Consider the following 16,897-nt stretch of genomic DNA (forward strand, 5'->3'; position numbering starts at 1 on the left):
GTTTGGCTAGCCACAAAGCCAGGTTCAATTCACCTTTTTTTCTTAAAATGTCCTGTATCAAGTCAGGAAAATGGCAGTTGCTATCTTATAGTTCGTTTTTCTATGTGTGTTGCATTGTCTGTTGTTTTTGTTGCACTTCAGTGTTTCTGTTGTTTTGTTGTTTTCCTCCTCTTATAGTTGATGTGTTTCCCTAGGTTTTAGTTTGTAACTCGGATTTGTTTTCTCTCAATCGGTTTTTGACTTCGAACAGCGTATACTACTGTTGCCTTTTTTGGTTAATGCGGTCAAATATACGAGTCCACCTGAGGTATTAAAACTACTAAATGTTGTTGCTAGTCAATATTTTGAAGAAAAAAAAGAGGACATGATTGCACTTTTAATTGATGCGGACATACTTTTGTAGTAATTGTGATCCAATATTGCTGTCATTTGTATTAAAGAATCTCTCCTGACATAAAAAAAAAACACACTGATTTATTATGCGGCTTTAAAAATTTACATAACAAATTGCAAATATGGTCAGTTTTGGTTGATGCAGTCATAATATTTGTTACACAAGTCAGCCTGATATATCAAAACTAACGATTTTGTGTGGAGCGTTTATATTTTGAATATGTTGTATATAATGAAGACATGCTGGCACTTTAAATTGATGCGAACAACATTTTGTAATCATTGTGTTCAAATATTGCTGTCATTTGTATAACACAATCGATCCTGACATAAAGTGATTACTGACTCATGTTGCCGCTATATAAATATACATAATAAAGTGCAAATATGGTCAGTTCTGGTTGATGCCTTCAAATTATTTCATTTTATTTGAGCTAGTCTGAGTTGTGAAAACTGCAGCTTTTTGGTGATGTTGCAATTATTTGGATAAAAAAAGACAGACTCGCACCGTTAATTGGTGCAGGAAAAAAGAAATATTAGTTCGCCGACCATAAGAATGATAAATGTTAGTAACTGTACACTAATACACTTTCGTTTATAATGATTATTTTATACAATCTAAGTACTCTTCGTTATTGGCATTTTTATCGATTTTATCTGATAACCAAGTTTATAAGATAAATGCTACGTTTTGAAACCAATCAGAACTGATAACATTCTTTTCTATAGAATACATTTATATAAGACTTACAGAATTTGATATTCATTAGAATATATGTGTAATACCCGTCAGCATTTTACATGTTTTAACCAATATCGTATTCAATCTATAAATAGGCAGATTACGGAGAAATTTGTAAAGAAAGCAAAGTTTTATGCCACCATAAGCATGATAAGTTAATATATCCGTGCTGCAAATATATACTATGACTATAAACAACATTGACATAAGAAGCGAATACATAGTTAACACATTAACTAACTTATATGAAACACTGACATACTATTGTACCACCTCACGTTATCTTTTGACAATTCAAACTGTTAAACTATAATCAACACACACATACATGACACACAAAGTCCAAGCATCGCCCTTACATTTCTGTAAAAGACACTTGTGAAAAATGGAAATTTGAATCCGAAAAAAAAAAGTTTTGCTTATCCAACTATGTAAATTATAGAGAACGTTATTTTTCAAAGATCAATTTTAAAACACTTACACCGACTAGAAATTGCAGTATATGTCTTTAAATCCAATGAATCCATTATGAGGCAGAAATGTAGATGATAGGTGAAATGTTTTCACGAATAACCGGAATTGCAGTTTATTTACCGTAACGTATTGTTTTTGTTTTCCGTGTATTCATTATAAAGCATAGGTTTGTGTAATTTAAATGTAAGTAAATGAATATTGTTTAGATTTTTTTATATTTTATAACAAAACGGTGTTCTCCAATCAAATGTTTCTAGTTGCGTGTTCAACAGTGAACCAGCAGTAGTCATAGTGGATCTGCAAAAGGTTGTTTCCAGATCGAGTCGGCTTTCCACCTTACGGCTCATTTGCAAATAGCAATGCCTTCTGCTCCAAGGCATATTATGCATCCTAAAAAGAAAAAAAAAGATATCTTTTAGTTAGATTTTATGAGTTTTGTTCTTTTAATTTGCTCACTTTTTTGACTTGGTACAGATATTTTGGAAAATGGTATATTAAACCTCGTTTTTTAGCTAGCTAAACCTCTCACTTGTTTGACAGTCGCATAAAATTCCATTACATTGACAACGATGTGTGAACAAAACAAACAGACATAGTTTTGTCCGTTTCTTCCGACTTATTAGTTTTAAATGTACCCATAGTATCGTCTGCCCTTTTTCATAAGCTGGAAGTGTATATTAAACAAATCTATTAACATTTTCTGTCTTTTAGTTCCTGTTTTACTATTCCGGTTCAATATGTAAATATTAAGATAAAGAAATGATAAAAAAATGTACGGAATTTTACAGATATAGCCATGTTCATATTCATGATTACTGTATCTATATTGCTTTAGAGTACCTTCTTATTAACAAACATATAATTTACATTACATATACATGTAGTATAAGAATACATTTGCAGTTGATTGTTTGTCGCATGGTTTCAACGAATAAAACTGGTCAGGACCATTTGCATAATATATTTTCCAAACATAATTTTGGAACAAATATCGACCCAAATTTATGGAATGGAATATACGCAATTATAAAAGGTACCTGTATGACATTCTACAATAAGCAAACATCTTCCCATATAACCAGTTTTTAAATGCCTGAATATAATGTCAAAAAGTTCGTATAAAACATTAATCACTGACAAAATTTTGGGAAGTAAAAGATGTTTGCCCTTAATTTGAAAAGGGAAACAGTAAATAATTGAGGCTGTATATAATATTTTATGATAAATACTGCTTTATACTTGTACAAAGTGGTTTCTACTTCGTTTTCTTTAGAGTGACAATTCATAATCAACAAACTCATTCTTAAGGTTAAACGGGCACTAGCTGTCAAATTCATGTTCAGCGATTTGACTCAAATTATCATATGAAACCTGTAGCCAAATTGCAATAAATTTGAAATAAAAGGTTAACAAAGCTTGTGTTCGATAGTATGTATCAGAATTGTGTGTGTACATCTTTGCTTATTTTGACAAAATAGAACCAAATTGGATGCTAAAAACGAATAATTATTCTTTATTTCACTTTTATTCTTGATTGAACCTAACGAAATAATATGCCATTTTTTCATATCTCGTGCTAATGCCCCTAATTCATTAATTTAAATATTAAAAAAAAAAACATGCATGTATTTGTCAACAGGATCTTTTTGTTTTCAAGGAAATCAAAACACATAATTTCAGGCAACAGGTTTTGTCTATGGCATTTGTTATACCAGTATATATATGGGTACAGTATTATTGCCATGTGTTCATCAAACAGATATGTACCAAGAGAGTTACAATGCAGGTTAAAAAAACTGAAAATGATGTAAATACACAATAACCGATAAAAATATGGTTTTTGATTAAACGTAATTAATATGAACGGTGAAATACAGGTGGAATGTACGAATGGGTTACCCTTCCATAATGTCCTTCATTTCTTTTGATGGTATAACATTTTTAGATATACATCACAATGATGCATTTAACTTTGAATGCATTAAGCAGAAACAATCATAGTCAACGAATAATAAACTGTTATCACAGAGATATGTCTCGCTTTTTTTTAATTTTGATTATGCAAATGTTGAAATTTAAACAGCAATACTTTTACATGTGACGTAAGTGGCAAATATTCAAAGTCGATGAACCATGCCTGAGGTACATAGGTAATCAATCTCCATGTAAATGAGATGTGCCAATGCTAAAACATCAATACCAAATATCATTGACTTATTGTTTTGAACAAACCTAAACACAAACAATAACTTGTAAACTATGTAATAGTTTCAAAGTCAATGAACCTTGAAGAGGGGTGGAGCTATATAATCTCCATGGAAACGATACTTACAAATGTCAATAAATTTGCATACCAAATGTATTTATCAAAGTTGTACAAAAATCGAACATGTAAAAATGTTGTTTGTTTATAGTTGACTAGTGTTTGGTTAATTATAGTAAGGTCGGTTCGATTGGGATATTGAGTTCATGCACGAGTGAACTCAGGTAGTTTAAAGTCATTCGAGCCATTGCAGTCAAAGTGTACAGTAGCATTTTGCCAAATAAATAATATTATTAATTATATTATTTATTTTCAGATTTGTAGAACTAGTAAGGGGAAACCAGTACATGTACAAGCTGCTTAATACCTGTGTATTTATATGAACTTTTCACAATATTATACTCATATTTATAATACAATGTGCGCTTGTCTCTGCAAGTGGCGTCTCCCATGTAAGAGTTTGTGGTTATTTGATAAATATTGTATGTTCGTTTGAGTTTACGAATTAGAATTTAAATATCATTTACTTAACATTAGCAGTTCATCTTAAAATGATCGAATCACAAACTAATACATATATGTAAACTAAGCAAAAGTTTCAAAATCAATAGACCATGACTGAGGGGCAAGGCCAAATATTCTGCATGGAAATGAGATGTGCTAAAGCTTATACAACTGAATACCAATTAACTTTAGCCTACTATTTATGGTATCCCTTGAACTGACCTAATCACAAACTAATACATGTTAACTAAGCAAAATAGACCATGATGAAGGGGGCGGAGCCAAACAATCCCCATGAAAATGAGATATGCCAATGTTTATGCAACTGCATATTAAATATCATTGACCTACCACTAGTGGTTCCCCATAAACTGAACTAATCACATACTAATACATGTTAAATAAGCAAATGTTTCAAAGTCCATAGACCATGACTGAGGGGACAGGGCCAAATAATCGCCATTAAAATGAGATGTGCCAATGCTAATGCAACTACATACCAAATATGATTGACCTACCAACTAGACCTAATTACAAACTAATACATTGTTGACGGCGGCGGTCGTCGCCGACGCCGGAACCAGCATACCTATGTCCTGCTTTTTGACTCCGTCAAGCGAGACAAAAACCGATGAACCCACAAAATGTTGATGTTTGCCTCGCTGATATTATTTTACCACAAACAATAAAATAAATGAAAATTATTTTTTTAATCTATTCATGCTATTCTCACTTTAGAATGCTCAAAACAAATAAAGACAAAACATTTCTACATCTCAGACACATTGCAATTATAAATTGTGGATGAACGTTTAAGTTATCATCAATTATGGAAAGACATACCAACTTGCAAATATTAATAAACCTTCAATATTTTGTATCTTCTACTTTAATTGATTTTAATTTTTTGTGTTTAAACGCCACGTTTTAGCACTGCTTTTGGGCTTTTTCCTGGAGGCCAGTTTTTATTGGTGGAGAAAGCCGGAATGCATGGAGAAAACCATCGACCTTCGATAGAAAAACTGACAATCCTAATAAATTTAGATTACGTTTTTGTATTCCGAAACAGAAAATTTAAGTTGACAGAAAGACTATTCTTTATATCTGTAAATTAGTATAAATGTCAACTTAACCACAAAAAGACTCCGGGAGCGTTTGCATGTTAAATCACATATGTACAAACAAACACAATGTATATTTTTAAGTAGAAGTTGGGAACCTCGATGGCCGAGTGGTCAGAGTAGTTACTACTGTAATCACTAGCCAGTCAACACTGAGGTTGTGAGTTCGAACCCTGCTCGTACGGTTGCACCCAACTCCAATCTTAATTGACAAGGATTTGAAGATTGCCGCAAGACTACAGACACTGTTAAATACCGTATAAAATAAAAGGTAGTAGAAGAGTTGAAATGTGTAGATTAAAAATGTTTAAAACAAACTCTTGTAAATAATTATAGAATAAGTCTTACCTGTATCTATTCGGTGTGCAATGAAAAGACACGTGCTTGTAAAAACTGTAAATTTCAGTACATCATTTTTGGTAAATATCCTTCTTATATTACCTCAATGTTTTTATACTATTTTCAATTCTTGCAGGGAATTTCTAAAGATATTTTTACTATCGGATTTTCCTTGATAGATAAGTCAAACAATGTTATCTATGACCAAGAAAATTATGTTCAATATCAAGTTTTATATTTGTAACTTTTATCTAAGGAAGAACGGACAATCGTGATTGTTCACCTTGAATTGTAAATACATCGACACAAATACATGACATAATATTTTCTATCAAATGTAAATTGTGCGGATCGATTGCTGATCTCTTTGTTGTTTAAATACCCAGGTTTCAAAATAGTTGTTAAATCAGTAAGTAAACACTAAAAAATATTTGGATGAAGGTTTTGGTCGTTTAAATTATTAAACTAAGCTGTCTCGCCCTTTGTGGGGTTATGAAATTCCCGAAAATACACATCACCACTTGATTGATCCAGGAAGAAGGTGCACACACATATTTATCGTTGTATGCGAAGTAACGGAGACGAAAAGAGTGTAATGGCCTGACCATTAGGTATAACCGACGATTGGGCTCAAGCAGAAAAGACTACCAGGTGCTGATACTTTAATTATGAACCAATCTGACATATGGTAAAAAGCTGAAAATACAAAATGAAATACAATTTTACAATGTGTTGAATCAATGTTATAATGTATGAATGTCAAATGTAGATAATAGCACAGTCCGTAGAACACGAAATAAGCTGCAATTATTAACGGTAAAGTTTCCAGTATATCACGGATAAAGTAGGATAAAGAGTTCAAATATGTGAAGAACGATTTGAAGGCATCAAATACAAAGTTATAAATGTAACTCACTCTGTGGTTAGCCACGAATTGTGTCCTAGATGACGTTTGTCCTTAAATGTTCTCCAGTTCTGGGATGACCTTGCAATGTTCAATTCGAGATACGTGTCAGAAAGGGAAAGGTAGCGATGATAAGATGTTTTAAAGTTTTTTTAAGGTTAAAGATGAATAATCCTCCTAGACTGGAACACATACACAGATTAAGAATATAATTAAACGAACAATATAAATTGAGGAACGGCGTAACAGAATACTTCCCGTCTGATGTCTATCTGATATCACTATTTCATAAATTAATCGCATATATATGAATATAAGATAAATAAATAAATCCTAACATAAATTGAATATGTACAGGTGAAATGTCCACTATTGGTCGTTTGAGAAATATCAAGTCTCAACTTACGACTTTTCACAATAAAGTTTATTCCACGCGAAACTGGGTTTGGTACAGTTTCTTGTCCTTTAAAAGAAGGATGTCTCGGGTGAGATTGGTGTGTTCTGTAGAATGTTCCATTACTGCTGTATCGATAATAGGAACTGTTTTCTCCAACGTTTTTAGACGGCGATGACGGTCGAAGATGGTCCTCCGATAAGTATGACGAGAGTTAGTACTTGGTCCTCGCCCGACTTGTCAAAATGTCACATCTATGTGAGGATCAGACGAAATTAAGCGTTTCGGCGACCTCGATGTTTGATTTTGTCGAAGTAATGTCCAACAAAGGGTGCTACTTTGTGATGATGTCCAGATAAGACCACCGGTTCCTTATCACTAATATTCAAGTCAGACTTGGCGATACTGCTTCCTACTCGGAGTAGACGTTGATTGTACAAAGGCAGATTGAGATTTGCATTCGGTCCTTCTTTTGGAATAAGTTTGTGAATGCGACTGATTTCCTCTCCATGAACTACATGTCATGTTGATTTCGGAATAAAAATTTCTTTCTCCATAGATTTTTCTATAGAAGTCACATATTTTGCTTTAAGTGACACGAGTGCTGTCCCCTTAGAGAAATTCATGATTCTACCAGACTTGGTACTAGATCCAGTACACTGAAGAAATTGTATGGAATGCTTTTTTGCAACCTTGACATTCGATTTAAAGTGTTGGTCGTTATCCTGAACAACAATTGGATTTTCGTCCGTGAAGGCTATTTCCGGTCTTGAGGCAAGACGTTGTTCTGGTTCCGTGATTCAAATGTTAGTTATATTCGTGTTGACTTCAAGCGGAACAGTTTGCTTGTCAATGTATGTATTTCCAATTATGACCCAACCAAGTTTCAACTTTTGGGCAAATGGAGTTCTGGATGGTCCTAGGCGTTGTTAAAGGACGTGGTGTGCCTCTACAAGGTCTCTTCCAATTAAGAGAAGAATGTTCCTCTATTGGTGGAATTCTTCCTCTGAGTTCATTTAGATGAGGATGATGCATTGCGACTTCAGGAGTAGGAATTTCGTCTCGAGTATTGGGAATATTATTACATTCAATTAATGTAGCAGATCAAATTGTACGTCACCATGTACAGATTTTAAGACGAAATCTTGTCCTTTTTTCCCGGAAGTAGCTACTCTGCCGGAGCATTTTGTAAGAGAGTAGTTTTCAGGTTTTTCCTGAACGTTGAACAAACTGAAGAATTCAGGCGAGGAGAGAGACCGGATGCTTTGGTCGTCAATGATCGATACATCCGGATAATTTTGTCTGTCCTGTCCTTGTGGTACACATCCACAGGTACCATCTTGGCACAAGTTTTCTCACTCTTAGGATCCTTGTGGATCTCTGTGCAGGTTGAACTCACAGAAGTTAACTTGATTTCAGCCGATTCTGTTGGCTCCCCGTCGTAGGCTTGTGTTGGCTCCCCGCCGTAGGCTTGTCTGGGCGAGCTAGACTGAGAACTTGCAGGTTGCTGTGGTCTAGTGATGTGAAGTGCGGTGGTATGTCGTTGACTTCCACATTCATAACAACTGATACTTGCGTTGCAGTCCCGACTTCTGTGTGTGGTTGACTCACATCACTTGTAGCACACATTGTTCTGTTTTAACAGTTCTTTGCGTTCCTCGATTGATTTGGCTCGGAATGCTCGACATTCATTCAAGGGATGATTTGTATTGTGTAGGATACACAGATCTTGTTGTTGACCGCTGTCTTCAGGTTGCTGTTCAACATCCGTCTTATAGGCGTTGACTTTAGAGTACGTCTATGGTGTGAACCTTGGCATAGCGCCTTTTGTATTTGGTGTGACTTTTGATCCAAAGATAGCCTTAGAATCGTTCTTTATTTTTCTAATTTCCCTTATGAAGGCAGAGAATTCTGTGAAAGGTGGAAAGGCAACTTCATATTTAGACTTGTATCTTGAAGCCCTTGTTATCCACTTTTCTTGAAGTCCGTATGGCAATTTTTCCACAATAGGATTTATCCCGGACGAAGAGTCAAAATATGCTAGCAAACATTCCAGCTTCGGATTTTCTTTGTGATACTCTATTTCGGAGATAATATCTGACAAATCGTAAAGGAGTGAGTTGTCCTTATTCGTCAGTGTTGGGAAGTTGACAAGTTGTTGACGAGAGACGCCTCCAACACTTCTGGAGCACCATATCGGTCGTCCATTTTCTCCCATAGTCTCTGTATCCTCTTGTTGGGTTATTGGCAGTTGATGCCCTTATACTTATGGCATGTTTGGCAGACTCTGGTCCAAGCCATTTAATAAGTAAGTCTATCTGTTCTTAGTCCGAAACTTGTACTTCGTCTATGACGTTTTTAAAGCTGTCTTTCCATGTATGGAAGGATTCTGCCCTGTCATTAAAGTTTGTTACCCGGGAGAACAGCAGGTCCTTGCGTCGGAAAATCTGGTTATCTCCGACATAGGGTTGATTTGTTGCTGGTGTGCAACAGGGATCTCTTCTGCAACACCCTGTTTTTGGTGTTTAGCAAGGATCTCATCTGAAAAGCCTAGTTTTTGTATGCCAGTTACTATTCCCAGATCTGGGATAAAAGTAAATTCTGGTGACTAAGTATCGGTTGGGAAGACAGCAGATGTCTGTGACGTCAAGTTCAGTGCCACGGATGGCACGAACGCTGGTGCTTCATGACTTAGCTCAATCTTAACAGGAATTTGTTTTATCTTTTGTTACTTCCTGTACTGTAGTTGGTACAGGATGATTGTTTACGAAATCTTGCACACGTTGGAGCGGTCTTCCGTTTCTTCAGGAAGATCGTCTAACGCTTGGCTGTCGTCATATTCTAGGATACGAGCCTCGGCTTCTGCGGCTGAAGCTTCTCTTCGTGCTTCTCACGTGTGGCTTCCTGTTCCATTTCAGCCTTCTTACTTGCGGCTCCCTGCTCCATTTCAGCTTGTCTGAACAGGGCTTGTTCCTCTAACATTGCCTCCTATTGTAGGATAAGGGCATGTTGTTCGACAAAGGCTATTTTTGATTTAGCGGCCTCTGCTTTGGCACGCTTCCTCCGTGCTAGACTTGACATGTCAGACACGTTAGACTACCGCTATGTGAGGTTTTCTTACTCTTTGAGGTCTTTGTTTTAGTAGATTTAGCCTTTGTCAGGTCGAGACGATGTTCGTGCAATATTTCTAGAGCCAGGTCTACTTTGGACAGACGAATATCCAATGTGATATTACTTGCGTCTATTCTTTTTGACTGTCCAATGTTCTGGTCCTTTTTAGAAAGTCCAGGTACTCATCTGTGAGCCTACGATAATTCGTACAGGCTTTTACAAGTATATCCTGGGCTGTCAAGAGTTGCTGAAGCTTGTTAGGAGGCGTGGTGACTTCCAATAACTGTGATTCTACATCGGACCAGAGGGCATCTAGTTCCTGACAGAACTTGTCACGTTTTTCTGTGAAAGCTCCTTTACCCTTTTACGTAAGGTCACGTACTCTCTTAGTCTCGGGATTTTCATATAAATGTGTAGTATTAGACGGATTTTCCACTAATTCTTCAGGAACATCTCCCTCAGGGGGTTGAACCTCATCTTGCTGTTCCGTGTGACTGGGATCCATGATGGCTCAACGTTGTTGGTTTGCTGCCAAAACACAAGCTATTTTGCGTAGTGTCAAGGTAACATCTACAAACGATGCTCCGTTGTATTTCCTGGTCAGGATATGTGTAGACAAGTTGTTGTCAATTTACTGTACGTCAAGGGATGACGCGTTCTTGCAGGGCTCAACAGGCAGGTTGTAGCTGTATACTAGTAACTGTCGTGGAGTGGCGTTATCTGTGAGACACAACAGGCAAGTTGTAGAATTTTCCAGACTAGAAGTTTCCAGTATATCACGGATAAAGTAGGATAAGGAGTTCAAATATGTGAAGAACGATTTAAAGGCATCAAATACAAATACGCTCTGTCTGCCTACTGTAAAAAGTGGTATAAACGTGAAAAATCTGATAAAAAATCTCTAGACAGTTATTTGAATAAATTTATGAATACTGTTAATATTCGTATATCTCATTTTGAAAACAATTCTGAAATTAATAATAGGGTCCATGATATTCCCATTTCTAAAATAAAAAATAAACTCCAAGAACTCGCAAAGCGGTTTGAGTTCGTACCGGCAGACAAGGCAGCCAATAATGTAGTGGTGGTATGACTCATATACTACACGGAAGTTCTCCAAAACGAAATTATCAATTCTTCTACATTCAGGTTCGTACGCTCAAATTTCATGACTTCAACTTCAACTTTTAATACATTTTTCTGGCTTTTGCTAGCTGTAACGATTAAAATGGTACCTTATTTTTTAAAATTGGTTCAGTAATAAAGATGTTATAAATGTAAGCAGTTGACATTGAAATGCGACAAAAAGTGATTTAAAAAAAAAATTCTTGATCAAAGTGTAAAATATCAAATCTGTCTCATTTTTTGTTTAAATTTCTAAAACTTTTCCCATTTTTCTGTTTAAAATCATAAAATTACCGCTATAGAGGAAAAAATGTACAATATTTAGATATTTGAAAGCACTTATAGGTCAATTTTGATGTAAATAGCATGCCAAACCTTAGTTAAGAAACTCTCAAATAGGGTATAAATTTCTAACAGTAGTGGCAACTTTAGATTTAATTCATGCCAAATTATAACATCAAATCCTACTAAAAATGTTTATTTAACTTATTCGCATGCAAAAATATAAAGCGATATATTTTGAGGCTATCATATAAAGTGCAATCTTTGGTTACAAGGGAGAAGCTAATGGAGTACAAATTTAAGACCGAACCATATCTTAGTGTCAACATGTTTATATTTGGTTGATAAGGACAGTAAACAATAAAATTAACATGTATTGCCATCCTAGCAGATTTTTTCCCTTTAGAAACAAAATAAGAATCTATCAGTCAATAGATTTGTGGTAAAATTTATCTTAAAAAGTGCATTTCTGTATTTTCAGATGTGCCATAAGGTAGCACTCCACAGTTAGAAAATAAAATTAAAATTGAGCAACAAAATGTTTAATCATCTTCTATTCATGGCTTTCTAATACATTAGGCCAACTGTTTGTGTCATACATGTGCATATATATGTAATCAGTATCTTCCATAGATTTGATTTTCAAAAGTTAAAATGGTGAAAAATAATTCCTTTTTTGTGTATCCATGGCAACATTCTGCATTTATTTATCATAAAATATTGCAAAAAGGGGCATGAAAATGTCACATATTCCCAAAAAATTAGTTTTAAACTAGAACTGCAATGCCTATGAGTGATACCTTTTCTGAAACTATTGACATTAATCTACCAAATAATCAAATAAAAATTGGGTGTCTTTCTTCTCATTTGTTCGTAAAATTTAATCACAAAGTTTTTGCTACAAAAAGTTAGAAAAAAACAATGCAATAATTGCAAGACCGATGTCTGGTATGGATATGAAAATACGGACTGTCATACAGAAAACAGCCCATAATAAATGCATTACACAATCTAGATGTTCCTATAAACCCACTATGAAGGCTATATTAATCTTCAGCTATCCAAAAATGAATTTTATGCACACTAGCTCTCATATTTGAAAAATCCACAGGGGCCAAAATGCAAAACTACACACCTAACTGTGGAGTGTTACCTTAGTAAGTAGGAGAGATCGATTACGGGGAGGAACTGAATTATTCGGGTTATATGGTCACCTGCGTAATAGGTAATTCATTGCTCTAATGAATATTCAGTAGCCTTTTACAGTCACTATAGAGATCAGTTGTTATCGAGACTGATTGATATCCTACATCAGTAGTTGATTAATTATAGATGCATACATCACTACAAAAGTCTAAAAGTCTGATAAGACCAGATTTTGTCTTAATTTGCATGAACTTTTACTCGACATTCTCCAAAAGTATGACTTGTGTCTTAATTTTTCTTGACAAATTCTCATTTATATTAAATTTGTATGAAATTTACTCGACATGTTCTTGACATTCTGAATATGGTCTTAAAATTTCTTGACAAATTCTTGACATTTGAATACTGTCTTGAAATTTCTCGACATATTTCCGACATTCTTATTTTTTCTCAGTATGGCTTGACATATTCTGAACATTTTGAATCGTGTCTTAAATTTACTTGACAGTTCTGAGTTTTACAAATCATGACCAATATTCATGATATAACTTGAATCTTTATTTCTCTTTATATGATATACTGTTGTTTCAAGTTACACTTCTTTACAACAAAAATAAAAGTTGGGCATGTAAAATAATTGAAAATTTGGGTATATAAATATTTTTACAAATGCAAATATGGCTATGAAATCTAAAGTATAACATAATTCAAATGTGGGTGTGTTGATATAAAACAATTTCAATGTGGGTTTTTAAATAATTACAAATTTTGATTCCTAAATCTTATAAATTAAATGATTCAAACCAATCATACTGTAGACATATTTCATTCTACATTCATAATATTCAATGTTGATATGGTAAATAATTATTATACCAAAATGTGGTTTATATAAATAGCAAATTATGATGATATACAAATCATTCATTTAACAGAAGAAAAATTTGTGTAATGTCATCTGTTGGAATATATTAAGTATTACACATGGACAGGATGTTCCCCATAAAATTAAGGTATTCCACACCCCAGAGTACACGCAACTGTCAAATAGAAGTTATTGCTTTATCTGTAATCATGCCACTACAATTTAAAAAGTTTGTTGATAGATGAAAATGAAAATCATCATTTTGATGAAAAAAAATTTAATTGAAATGGATTTTCTTCATCAAAATTATGAAGTTAATTATTTTAACATAAAAACAAATTGAATAATTCCCAAAGATTAAAAGAAAATTATTATCTACTCCAGGAATAATAAAAAAAATGTATTTATAATGGGTCCCATCAATGATTTCTATAGAAATCATCGGTCTTATAAAATCTTTCTCAAACAGACATGCATAATATAGATCTAAAAATTTTTTTCTTTTCAGGAAGGAGTTATCACAAATATTTATTTTTGATAAAAAATTATAAAATTCAACACTCAAATTTGAATAAAAAATGTTTTTGGGTTGTTCTAAAAAATGAATAAGGTTTTTGAATCAAGATGGGAACAAATTCTTTGACCTAAACGAAAGCCCCTCCCCCCCCCCCCTCTTTTTTTAGCCACACAAACCCAAAAGATGAATTGTGGGGTCCAAAAGAGATACAAGACACCTATTTTAGTAAAGCAAATTTTACTGGCAGTTTTGCGAACGGCAAAAATCTAAATGCTGTTTGTCAATACCTTCGACTTATATTCCAAGTGAAAACAATTACTTTAAAAATGTTTAATAAAAATAAATCAAAATTAAACTACATGGGGGATTATTCAGGGTATTCCAACTTATTTGCACCAAAAGGGTATCTTACTATACCAAATAAATCCTTGATTCTTCAAAGTTTAGTTTAGCCATAATAAAAAGGAGTGTATAACAGCAATAGAATGTCATAAACAGTGCAGAATAAGTCTGTTCACATTTCAGGCGAAATTTATACTGTTGAGATAGTGTCAAGACATATTTAAGACTGTCAAGAATGTGTCGAGACATATTCAGACATTATTTAGAATGTCAAGAATATGTCAAGACAGATCGAGACAAATTTAAGACAGTCAAGAATTGGTCGAGACTAATCCAGACTCTTATCAGATGATACAGGAAGTGTCGAGAAATTTTAAGACAATGTTCATACTGTCAAGACACTTGTCAAGAAAAATCAAGAACCTTATTAGACAAATTCATACTATGTCAAGAATTTTTAAAAATTATTCAGACAAATTAAGAATGTCGAGTAAAAATTCAGGCAAATTCAGAAAAAAAAGTGTTCTTTTCAGACTTTTTGACTTTTGTAGTGCATGTATGTGAAGTGTTCTAAAACACAAGCTGTGTTCACATTAGAGATAAGACTTAAAGCGAAAAAAAGTGACCGTCGATGGATAGATCGTTTTTAGGATTTTCAAACTGAGCCATTTTGACTAAATTTAAAAAGAGCGCAGTCTATTGAAGCAGCTATTACTTCTACGTCCAGCACGTCCCGGAAAGATGCGAATAGAAAAAAAGGTTAAATTAAGTGTAAATTAAAATTACATAGGAGGGAATTACTTTTAATTTTACCTAATTGAGTAACCATCATCGTTTCAAGAGGAATATATTGGCGGAATATTTTTAACCTTCATCAAAGTAGAAACAAAAAACAAAATAAATTACGGCCACGAGGGCTTACATCCACAGTGGATAATTGTCTTATTGGCATTCATGCCACATCAATTTATTTCTTTTATTAATCTTATAAAAACATTGCCAGGTAACCCTAAAGATTCAAACGAAATTAAAAAGGCAGCTTTTCAATGGGTGTGTTAAATCAAAGACATATAATACGGCATTGTATATGCCATATATTGAAACAGTTGATTAGAGCTAGTTCCATAATGCTTGTACATTAAGACTTCGGTTGGCTTACTTGCTTTGTTTGTATTATAATTTGCTCAAGCATTGTAATTGAGATTATCATCTGCAAACAATATCAACTTGGCGGAGTTAAACCTGTATACATTATACTTAAATTTGATTGGATGTTATCCTGGAGGTAGGGAAAACCCAAACGTACATGTTAATATTACAAGACAATGTTAGTCAGGTTTAACTCTGCCCAATCTATATTGTTTGCAGATGTCAATCTTAATTACAATGATTGAGCAAACGTTTTTAAAACAAAGCAAGCAATGCAACCAAAGTCTTAATCTACAAGCATTAGGAAATTAGCACTAATAAATATGCCGCTTTGATTCCTTGAAATCATCCTATAGATATAAAACGATTCACGGACACTGAGTTGATGCGATGACTTTCTATTTATTTTATTGCAATAAAAAAAAAGAGGTTTGATATATTCTTCGATGTTTGGTATCGAAAACAATTGCAAATTACTACCAGTATGTGGTTTGTGTGAATAGATTAAAAATTGCTAATTTAAAGTATATATAACACTAGGAAGATAAATATTATTTAGTTATGACTACTTTATCAAATTAGAGATCCGTAGGTCATTTTTTGTCCAAGTTTTCCATGGGACACATGTGTAGACTACCCTCTCCAAAAAAAAATATAGTACTGTTATAAATGGATAAATCAATTCTTTTGTTTGTTTGGTATGTAAAACCCCTCCCCCAAATAAATAAGATTAAAAGTCAAGTAAGCAGGTGCACAATTTCGTTTTCCATCGAAAGAAGAATCATTGCAAGTTTCTCATAATTCCGTCAATTAAATTTCAAGGAGTCGCGATAATCATAAGCCAAGTTAGAGGGTCTAGTTGACAGAGGTCCAGAACGTGTTTGGCGACAAAACAGGACGATATGTTAATATAATAGGCGTTATATTCATAAGCAAAACAAAACAAAAATCACATACGCACCAGCTTTCATTGTAAAAATCGTTTTTCTTAAAATCTATATCAGCATTCAACGGACAGGCTATTGCAAAAACAGCTTTTTTTAAACGCAAACTAGACATGAACTATATTGCATTGATCCTATTATTCCTGCTTCCTTCTGTCTGTAAAACAATGCAACAAAACAATTTAAGAACTTCATTTTATTTTCGCTAAATTACAAAAGGACAAGTTAAAAATGAAAATTTGAGATTTAATTGAACAGCATACAGTTGAGGTTTCAAACTGT

The 16,897-nt window shown here is 33.8% G+C and overlaps 1 long non-coding RNA gene across 1 annotated transcript; it reads right to left on the reverse strand.

Annotated features, from left to right (window-relative positions):
- Nucleotides 1-454: 454 nt before the first annotated feature.
- Nucleotides 455-6,848, reverse strand: LOC127732838 (uncharacterized). Its single transcript, XR_007996450.1, has 2 exons — nt 6,753-6,848; nt 455-1,999 (listed from the first exon to the last, which is right to left on the reverse strand). It is a non-coding gene; the product is annotated as an uncharacterized LOC127732838 (long non-coding RNA).
- Nucleotides 6,849-16,897: the final 10,049 nt, after the last annotated feature.

Source organism: Mytilus californianus, unplaced genomic scaffold (genome assembly GCF_021869535.1).
Source record: "Mytilus californianus isolate M0D057914Y unplaced genomic scaffold, xbMytCali1.0.p SCAF_29, whole genome shotgun sequence".
Classification (NCBI taxonomy): Eukaryota; Metazoa; Mollusca; class Bivalvia; order Mytilida; family Mytilidae; genus Mytilus; species Mytilus californianus.